The 9320-nt window shown below is 29.6% G+C and overlaps 1 pseudogene; it reads right to left on the bottom strand.

Moving 5' to 3' along the window:
- Window positions 1–2415: 2415 nt before the first annotated feature.
- On the bottom strand, window positions 2416–8111 carry LOC105132553 (carboxypeptidase Y-like; annotated as a pseudogene).
- Between the last annotated feature and the right edge of the window lie 1209 nt (window positions 8112–9320).

Raw genomic sequence — 9320 nt, forward strand, 5'->3', positions numbered from 1 at the left:
AGGGTTAGTCTCTCTTTTTTTTTTTTTTACCAACATCAAAGATTGATTTTCTTGATATGGTGGAAATTTATGTTTATTTTTTTTACTCTCAATTTTTATTTTTATTTTATTCATCTATATCAGTATTATTTAAGATTTGATTTGATAGTTTGTTATTAATTTTTAATTTATTTTTTTTAATTTATTTTTCATCAATATTTGATTTGATAAGGATTAAGTGTTGGGTTTTTTTTTTTACACTTTCTATAGGTTTACCATGTTTTTATTTAATTTTTGTTTCATTATCAAATAATATCAAAAAAACGTTTTAAAAATATTAAGATGATATTTTTTATAATATTGAAAAACATTAATTTCTTGATTTGATTATTGTTAATTTTTTTATTTAACTTAATTTTTTTATTATTTTTATTATATTTTTCATTTTTAATTATATTATTAAATTAACAAAACTTATTGAAACTCAAATAATGTCTTGGATTTTTCTTGCTTTTCTGAATATATTTTCTTACATTGTAAAACATCTTAGTTAGGTTAAAGATATAGTACAAGCCATCAATCTACTAACAACTTAAAGCTTATCATTTTAATTTATTATGTTGAATATCTTGCAACTAGGACCGTTGGTTTTGAATTCTTTATAGAGATCTAAAAGAGAAGCAAAAATGTTGTGCCCCCTTTCAAGTATTTTAATGTGAATGGTTTTTCTTCCTTTAACCCCTTTTGCTCTAGGCATTGAATTTGTTTTCAATTAAAAAAATTGCATTTATCCTTGTGTATTAAAGTTTGTAAATATATTAGGATAATGTGTAAATATATTTGTTTATTATAACAAGATTATAATTGAAAAATAATTAATCTAAATTTATAATTTATTATCACAAAGACTTGCTAAATAAAATATCTTCTGATCTATTATTTTTATCATGTTTAGAAAAAAAAATCAACCTTTTTAAATTTAATTTTAAAAATAGTAATTTATTGAAACGAAGATTGTTATTTTTTATTAGGCAACGGATAACTTCTTTGTATTTTAAAAAGATGTTTTATTTTTTTAACTTCAAAGACTGAAAAATGAATAAAATAAAATGTTTGACTCAAATAAATATTTTATAAAATTGAAGATGACTTATTTTCTCTACCTTTTGCTTCTTCCACTTTAAATCTTGCCTTTCTACTATAATCATGTTATACTTTTTGGGTCTTCCACTTTGAATCTTGCCTTTCTACTACAATCATATAGAATTAAGGCCACAAAATTAAAAAAAGAAAAAAATGAAAATGAACTGGTGGGGTAACGACGGATAAGGTTTTTTATATTCTGAAATGCTATCCATTTACGTGGAAGCCACTGTAACTGTTAATCCTAAGTTATAACTGATATTTCTAACTATTTTGTTTATTTTTATGTTTTAAAAACATTTTAAAAATATTTAATTTTTTTTATTTTAAATTAATATATTTTTAATATTTTTAAATTATTTTCATACGCTAATATAAAAAATAAATTTTTAAAAATAAATTTTTTTAATGTATTACTAAATAAAAAACAACCAGAATTATACTCATAAAAAACTAAATAAGATGGATTTAAGCTAGGCCTGAATTTATAACTAAATAAAAAACTAAATGAGATGGATTTAAGCTAGGCCTGAATTTATAAGCCCATTAAAATGCTGTTAGATTGCCTGAACATCCAGATGTGATTTTCTCAATGCCAACAGCCTCATGATGGTTTTTAACTTCTCTTTTCTTGAGAAATCTTGACGGTGAACCTTCAAACAGTAATAGAGAAATGCTAAACATGGTGATTAGCATGGCAGGTTTGCATAATCTCGCTTTGTCAACCACATTTAAGGATTAGATAAATCACGTCATTCTTGAATCATTACTCTGTTTAGCATCTCTTTGCATCATTTTCATTCTTGAGATAACATTTAAATCCAACTGTAATAAACACTTGTGCTCATAGAAATGCTGCTAAAACTTGAGCTTCACAGAAGACAAGTCATTTTTCATCTAGAACCTCAACTTCATCCAGTGAAGGATAATCGATATTTAATTTCAGACAATGATATTCGATTTAATCTCAAGTGTTGATCGAGGAACATGTTCTTGTGAACTCTCGTGTGTAGGATCTTTAATGCTACTTCTCACTCCAGTGTCAGAAAAGTCATTAGATGCCCATATACCAAGTTGGTCAGAATTAGCAACTCTAATTGCGACCCCTTAATCCCCAGGCTATGATCAATTTTTTTTTTGTGTATTCAACTAAGTTCTTCAAAGTTGTGACGCTAAAAGTTATCGAGTATTGGTTTTGCCCACATCTCTGTCGGTCTATTTCTCCCCAGCACCTCCACAAGTCTAGACAGCATATGAATGTTTATCCTAGAAGTACTGAGTAATTGTGATATGTGAAATGAAAGACACAGATCCTTCAATAATGAAATTTAGAGGACCTGATCGTCTTTATATGCCACCTTGATCTTACAGAGAGATGAATGTGCAAAACACGTCGAGGGAACTACAAAAGAGTATACAACACCAAGAACATGTAAAACATTCTAGGCAGAAGGTTCATCAGTTCAAATTCTGCAAAGTATGTTTCAAATTGATTATGGATAATGAAGGCTAAACATAGGTCTAAGAGTTTGACACACAAGTTTCTCACACCAAGGAGCATGCAACACAAAACGTTCTCAAAAGGAACAAAAAACAATTTCTCCTGAGAATTATTCATGGTTTCGCAGATACAATGTAGCTTCAACAAATGGCAACACCATCACGCATGTTTCCTGCATTTACAATGATCAAAAGAAAGAACATCAGTACAAGTATAAAGGCATTTAGGATTTCTTATATTAATCCTGGACTTCTTTTTCATCAAACGAAATTCTTGGATTTGCGCTTTTTTATGATGTTTTGCTTGACAAAAAGCAAAGAGATGGTAAAACTTAGATAGGAATTTTAGAACCTTGTGTTTTGTTTGTTTAGAAACTTACAGTACCGAGTTGCGATGATCTTCCATCGTTGGTTATCTCCTTCGTTCCATTTCCAGAGAACAATAGAGGTGCCATCATGGACACCACCAGATTTCTTATCACCGTGAAAAGCATCTAAATTAAGACGGGTATTGTTAACCATCCTTACTGCTCTGAAACCATCACCCAAGTCCTTGCTTTCAGTCCATAGGATAGACTCATCAAGAACATCTGGATTGTACGGAATCAGCTGCACCTGCAGAAATATTTTTTTTTGGGACAACAACATTTCTTAAGGTATACCATTTGGTACCGCTACACAGCATTACACCCTTAATAACTATTTTGAGGTCAAATTATAATTTATTCCAGCAACAATCTTACATGAAAACTCTAAAAGGAGAAGGTTTTGTCAAAATACAAGAGAACAAATCAAGGTCAAGCTGGTTTGAAAAATTGCAATGGTATTGCGCTTAACATTTTCTTTATGGTACCATGGTACACCTGTATGCATGCCTGCAAGTTGACTGCTTGCATGCAACAATCAAGTGATACACGATAAGAGTTGCCTATTGGAAGCCTTAAATGATATCTGGGTGGATTAAGGAGAGAAGCAACAAAGCCATTGGCACTAGTTTGCAACCAGTTCTAGATTTGTGGCCTACTCATTGGTATCAATTCTGTGTTTACACCCACAGCCCCCACAATAGTTTGTTCCAGCTGTGAAATGTGAGGAAGCATGCAGGTTTTTTCTCAAGAAAAAGAAAAGGGCATCTCGGTAGTGAATTGGGTGGGTTGGGGGGGGGGTGTTTGAAGGTTTGCGGCATAAAAAAAATCATGTTCCACATGTTTTGAATTATCTGCAGGACAAATATATGAAGATATTCTACTCTGATGTTCAATCCAATCTTTGCCACGTCTTCCTTTAGCGATACATATCCCCAAAACAGGCATCTGGACCTTAAAGAGGATATAACAAATCGGATCATTTATATGGTCAAGAACAACAGTGGCAAGCAATGTATATGACATCACAACTGAAGTTGACTGAAACTGTCGCTTGGAATACCATATCCAGTTACTGTCTTAAAGGCAATGCCAAGACTTTTATAAGCAAAGAAAATCATCAACCTCTTGGTTTATAAAGAAGACAGTTTTGGATAATTGTAATAAATCATTACAAGTAACTCTTTTTATGAAAAACATTTAAGTCCCGAATTGCCTTGATAAACTTGGAAAGCCACTTTTACGATGTTGTCTCAAGCATGCAATAGAACACTCTTCTTTTTTAAAATTATACAATATATTAAAAGGGCTTAATATCACTATTATTATTTATTTAAACATAAAACATTATGGATGGAAATATATAATGGTAAAGCTGTCCTTGCTACATAGAGTTGGAAAAATTACAAGGGGGTTACTTTTTTATTGGAATACATTTAGGATTATTGAAGAAATGGTTAAGAAGAAAATGGCCGTTTTGATTTTGATAGGAGCTATAAACACTTGGCATTAGGGCCAGAATCGTGTGCCTGGAAATAGACCCAAGCGCACAGGTCTGCACACTTTAGGCACACAGACCCAAGTGCTTGGGGGTTTGCAGAACCATTTGTTGAGGATAGACCGCGTGCCTAAAGTTTACTGACCCGTGCCTAGGATTTGCAAAGTCCCCTGGGGGTTACAAGCCCACGCAACCAGGATTGCAGACCCGCGTGCCTGTGACTTATAGTATTATTATTTTTATTATAGTTAATATTATTAATATAATAATTATTAAATTTAAAAAAATATTATTAATATTAAAAAACAACCATAAATTTAATTTGAAGGATAATATTATAAATTATTATTATTATTAAATTTAAAATAAAATATTATTACTATCAAAGTAAAACTATATATTTGATTTGAAAGGTAAAATTAATAAGAATTATTATTATTATTATTAAATTTGAAAAAAATATTATTGCTATTGAAGAAAAATTATAAATTTGATTTGAAAGGATTAAAAACTATAAGAACTTAGATAAGATGAGTTTAATAATATTATAAATATTATTATGTTCATTAATATTATTAAATTTGAAATAAATATTATTACTATAAAAAAAACATAGAATTAATTTGAACAGTAAAATCAATTATTATTACTATTATTATTTTTGTTGTTTTTGCTATTGACTTAGATCTGTCATAACCCAAAACATATGGGTTAGGTTTCCAAACCCAAGGTTAATGAGTCCGACGTCGAGGCTTTCAGGCTAATGGATCTGGAATGCAGACCCAAGGCTGTAGGGTCGCATGAGGATTTAAGACTCTTAGGTCTAGGGTTAAAACTCAAGGCTAATGGATCTACTGTTTGAACCTAGGGCTCTTGAGTCCAACGTTCGAATCCACGACTAATGACTCCAATATCAAAACTTAATTCTCTTAAGTCCGACGTTAGGACTCAAGGTTTTTGGGTCTATCATTTGGACTCACAACTAATATGTTTGCGCAGGACCCAATTCTCTTGGGTTCGACTTTAGAACCCTGGGTTCTTGGGTCTATCATCCAGACTCATGGCTAATAGGTTTGCGTAAAATATAATTCTCTTGGGTTCAATTTTAGAACCCAAGGTTCTAGGGTCTTAGATTTCTAAATATAATAATAATAATAATAATTAAAAATACTATTATTTATATTATAAATACCACTATTTTTATTATAATTAAAATTATTAATATAATAATTATTAAATCTAGAAAAAATATTATTAATATTGAAAAAAAATACATTTCATTTGAAGGGTAAGATTCATCATCATTAATAAATAAAAAAACTATTATTATTATCAAAGAAAAATCATAATTTGTTTTAAAGATTAAAAAATTTCATCATCATTATTAATAATTTTTTAAAAAAACTATTATTATTATTAAAGAAAAATCATAATTTTTTAAAAAATTAAAAAATATAAAAATTTGGACAAACAGGTTAAATATTATCAATAATATTATTATTGGATCTAAATGCTTTTGGGTCCGGTGTTGTCGCGACCCAATACTCATGGATCTTAAATGTTTTTGATATTTTTTATGAAAATAAAAGGTATGCATGTGGTATAGGGTTGACCACCTAACTAGTGTACAACAATTTTGACTCAATATAAAGGGAATATATTTATAGATATATGCTCAAATTAGAATATGTCGAATGAAAACTTGAACCTGTAAAGTTCAAGTTTTCCACAATCACTCTTAAGTTTTAGATTTTTTTTAATATTTTTTATGAAAATAAAAGGTATGTTTGTGGTGTAGGGTTGGCCACCTAACTATTGTATAGCTATTTTGACTCAATATGTGTTAAAGAATAATATAAATAATATCTTGATACTTCACCTAAGAGCTTAAATTATTGGATTAAATTGATGCTTTAATATAGTATTAAAATTTTGATAACCAAATAGTTATGAATTCGAGTCTTACTATTCTCATTTATTTGATAAAAATTAAGTATAAGATAATGTGAGTATGTACAAGTTTCAAGTCCAAAAAACTTTCACTTAATAAGATATTTTTAAACTATTGAGTTGAGTTGATTTTTTGACAATATAAAAGAAATACATACATATATATATATATATATATAAATTTTAGATATTTTTTATGAAAATAAAAAGTATGTTTTTAGCACCTAAATATAGCTATCTTGACTAAATATGAAACAAGCATATATTTATATATATGCTAAGGAAAACTTGAACTTGTAAAGTTCAAGTTTTCCACAGGCGAACGTCAAGTCCATGATAAATGAAAAATGAAATGTTGCGTGCAAAACATAGAAGAATAAACTTTCAACAAGTTCATGATCTCAGAGAATTTCTTACAGGGTGTGCCTCTCCAATGGAATGTTTCATAGCCTGACCAGTGGCCTTATTAACCAAAGCGAAGGCAGGACATCCCTCTGAATCCTTCACTCTTGTGCTGTACTTTTCATCTTTATACCAGTTCTACAACAACAACCAAGCTAAATCAAGCAAACAGCTACAAAGATGTAAAACTCCAGGAAAAAAAAAAACACTACAGCAATAAATAATATTAAGGGTGTTTGAGATTATGGTTTCATATATTAAAAAAAAAAACAAATTTTACCGTAATCCCAAACAAGCAACCAATCAATTAATCAGAAAATGATAGGTCAACATATGGATCATATGATTGAAAACATTAAGAAAATAACCAAGGACATGGACGAAAACTGTTATCTTTTTTGCTTATGGAATCTGAATTACAAAACAATGATCAGATCAAATAAATGTTCATGACAATTGCAACCTAACCAACCAAAACAAAAACCCACATAAAAAGACAACCCAGATTAAAATGATGTAAACTTTAAGAAAAAGAAATGAGAGGAAAAAAACCCCTTAGAAAATTTGAAAACAAAAGGGTGCAAAAGAAAGTTAAAAAAATTTAAAGTCAAATTGAGTTTGAGATCATAATTGAAAGAAGCTTTGAGTTTTCCATACTTGGAACTCATCAGAAGGATTTGATGGAGCAAGAATCACTTTCCCACCCCTAATTGTGAGGTGAAACTCAGGCTGAGCTTTGCTGTAAACCTTAAAGCTGGGTTTATTATAAAGGTCAAGCCCAGAAGCAGAGCCAGACTGATGAGTGTGCTGGTGATTGAAAGATGGCATGTGAGGCCTAAAAGAATGATGGGTTTCAGTTTGTTCATGAGAAACACGAGTCACTTGTGTTGGTGGAGGTGGATAATCAAGAGAAGGGTCAACTCCATGATGATGAGATGTGTGAAAGACCTGAGTTTCTTGAATTGAGGTTGGTGGTGGAGGAGGTGAATAGTTAGTTTCATTAAAATATGGTCTTAGTGGTTGTGGAGGTTCTTCATAATAGTGTGATTAGGGTCGTGGTGGTGGTGCAAATTCATTCTCTCTGTAGAATAGGGGTGGTGGTGTTTGGTCGAAGGATGGTGGTGGTGGGGGGTAATGTTCTCTTCTCTCTTCATCATCATCATTTCTTCGGTGGTGATGAGTTCGAGGGTAGTAGCCGTGAGGGAATTCCATGGTTGTTTCCGGTGATATTGATCAACGAGGGGAAGGGACGGGGATAAATAATATAGTTGGATCTCCAACTAATGATAAGACTAAGTGTTGTTGAAAATTGATTAGTTTATTCAATGAGCTCCTACGAGACCTGCACCAAATGGCAGCTTCTCTTCCATCAAATCCCATGACAACTCTTCTTTGAAAATTGATACAAAATCAAAGAGCACACAAGAATTTCCGAAGATGAACTTCCCCATCAATTATTTCCTGAATATTATTGTGATTTTCATCCATAGAGATTTTTAAAGAGCAAAAAGCTTGAATGAATTCTGAAAATACAAGGAGTATTTTAAAGAACGTGGGGGCTTGAATGGGTAGTCTTGCCTTGAAGAATCTTGATTTTATTTCTTTCTTGTCTCCTGTTATTTGGAAGCCAGTAATTTGATATGATAAATGATGATACATAATACACAAATAGGTCAAATTTTTATTTGAAAATATTTTTTATTCTTTTTTTTACGAGACTAAAACTTTTTAGTATAAACAGGCTAATTTTTATTTTATTTTTTTATTATAAAAAGTTTTAAAAGGTATGTGATATAGGCTAAAACATGGAATTATAAAGAAAGGATATAAGATGCTAAAGACTGTGTTTAAAGGATATAAAACAAAAATTATGATATGACGCAGGCATATTTAGCGAGAAAAATTTACTTAATTTACTGATAAAAATATTATGTTGGTATGTATGTTTATATTTATTAATTTTTTTGGTAATGTTAATTAAAGTTTATAATTACTATAAAACTATGTAATAATTTTTATTTTTATTTTTACCATGATAATTCTATCAATTTTAATCAGCCTGCTAAAAAAATAATTTATTAATTAATTAAGCGTTAAAAAACTAAAAACTGCCAGATTATAAATGTTTATTGAAGTGTTCTTAACTTCTTAGAGTATCTCAATTATTTGCAATGATTTATTGATTTGAGGCTACTAAGGACGTTATATTATGACTCTCTATATGTCATATCATATAAAAGTAATACCAGAGGGGTATATGTTGAAAATAATAAATAATACTCTAAAATACATGGAAAAAATACTGTAATTTTTTTTATATTTTTTTGTTTTTACATATTTTTTCCCATGTTTTTTTCGTTTTTATTTTTTTAGGTTTTATATTTTTTTCTCTTTTTTTCTTCAAGATTGTCTTCTTTTTTTTATTCTTTTTGTTTTTTGTGTTTTTTTTAAATTATTTTTATCAATTTTATTTTTTTAATATT

This window comes from Populus euphratica, unplaced genomic scaffold (genome assembly GCF_000495115.2).
Source record: "Populus euphratica unplaced genomic scaffold, PopEup_1.0 scaffold27.1, whole genome shotgun sequence".
Taxonomy (NCBI): Eukaryota; Viridiplantae; Streptophyta; class Magnoliopsida; order Malpighiales; family Salicaceae; genus Populus; species Populus euphratica.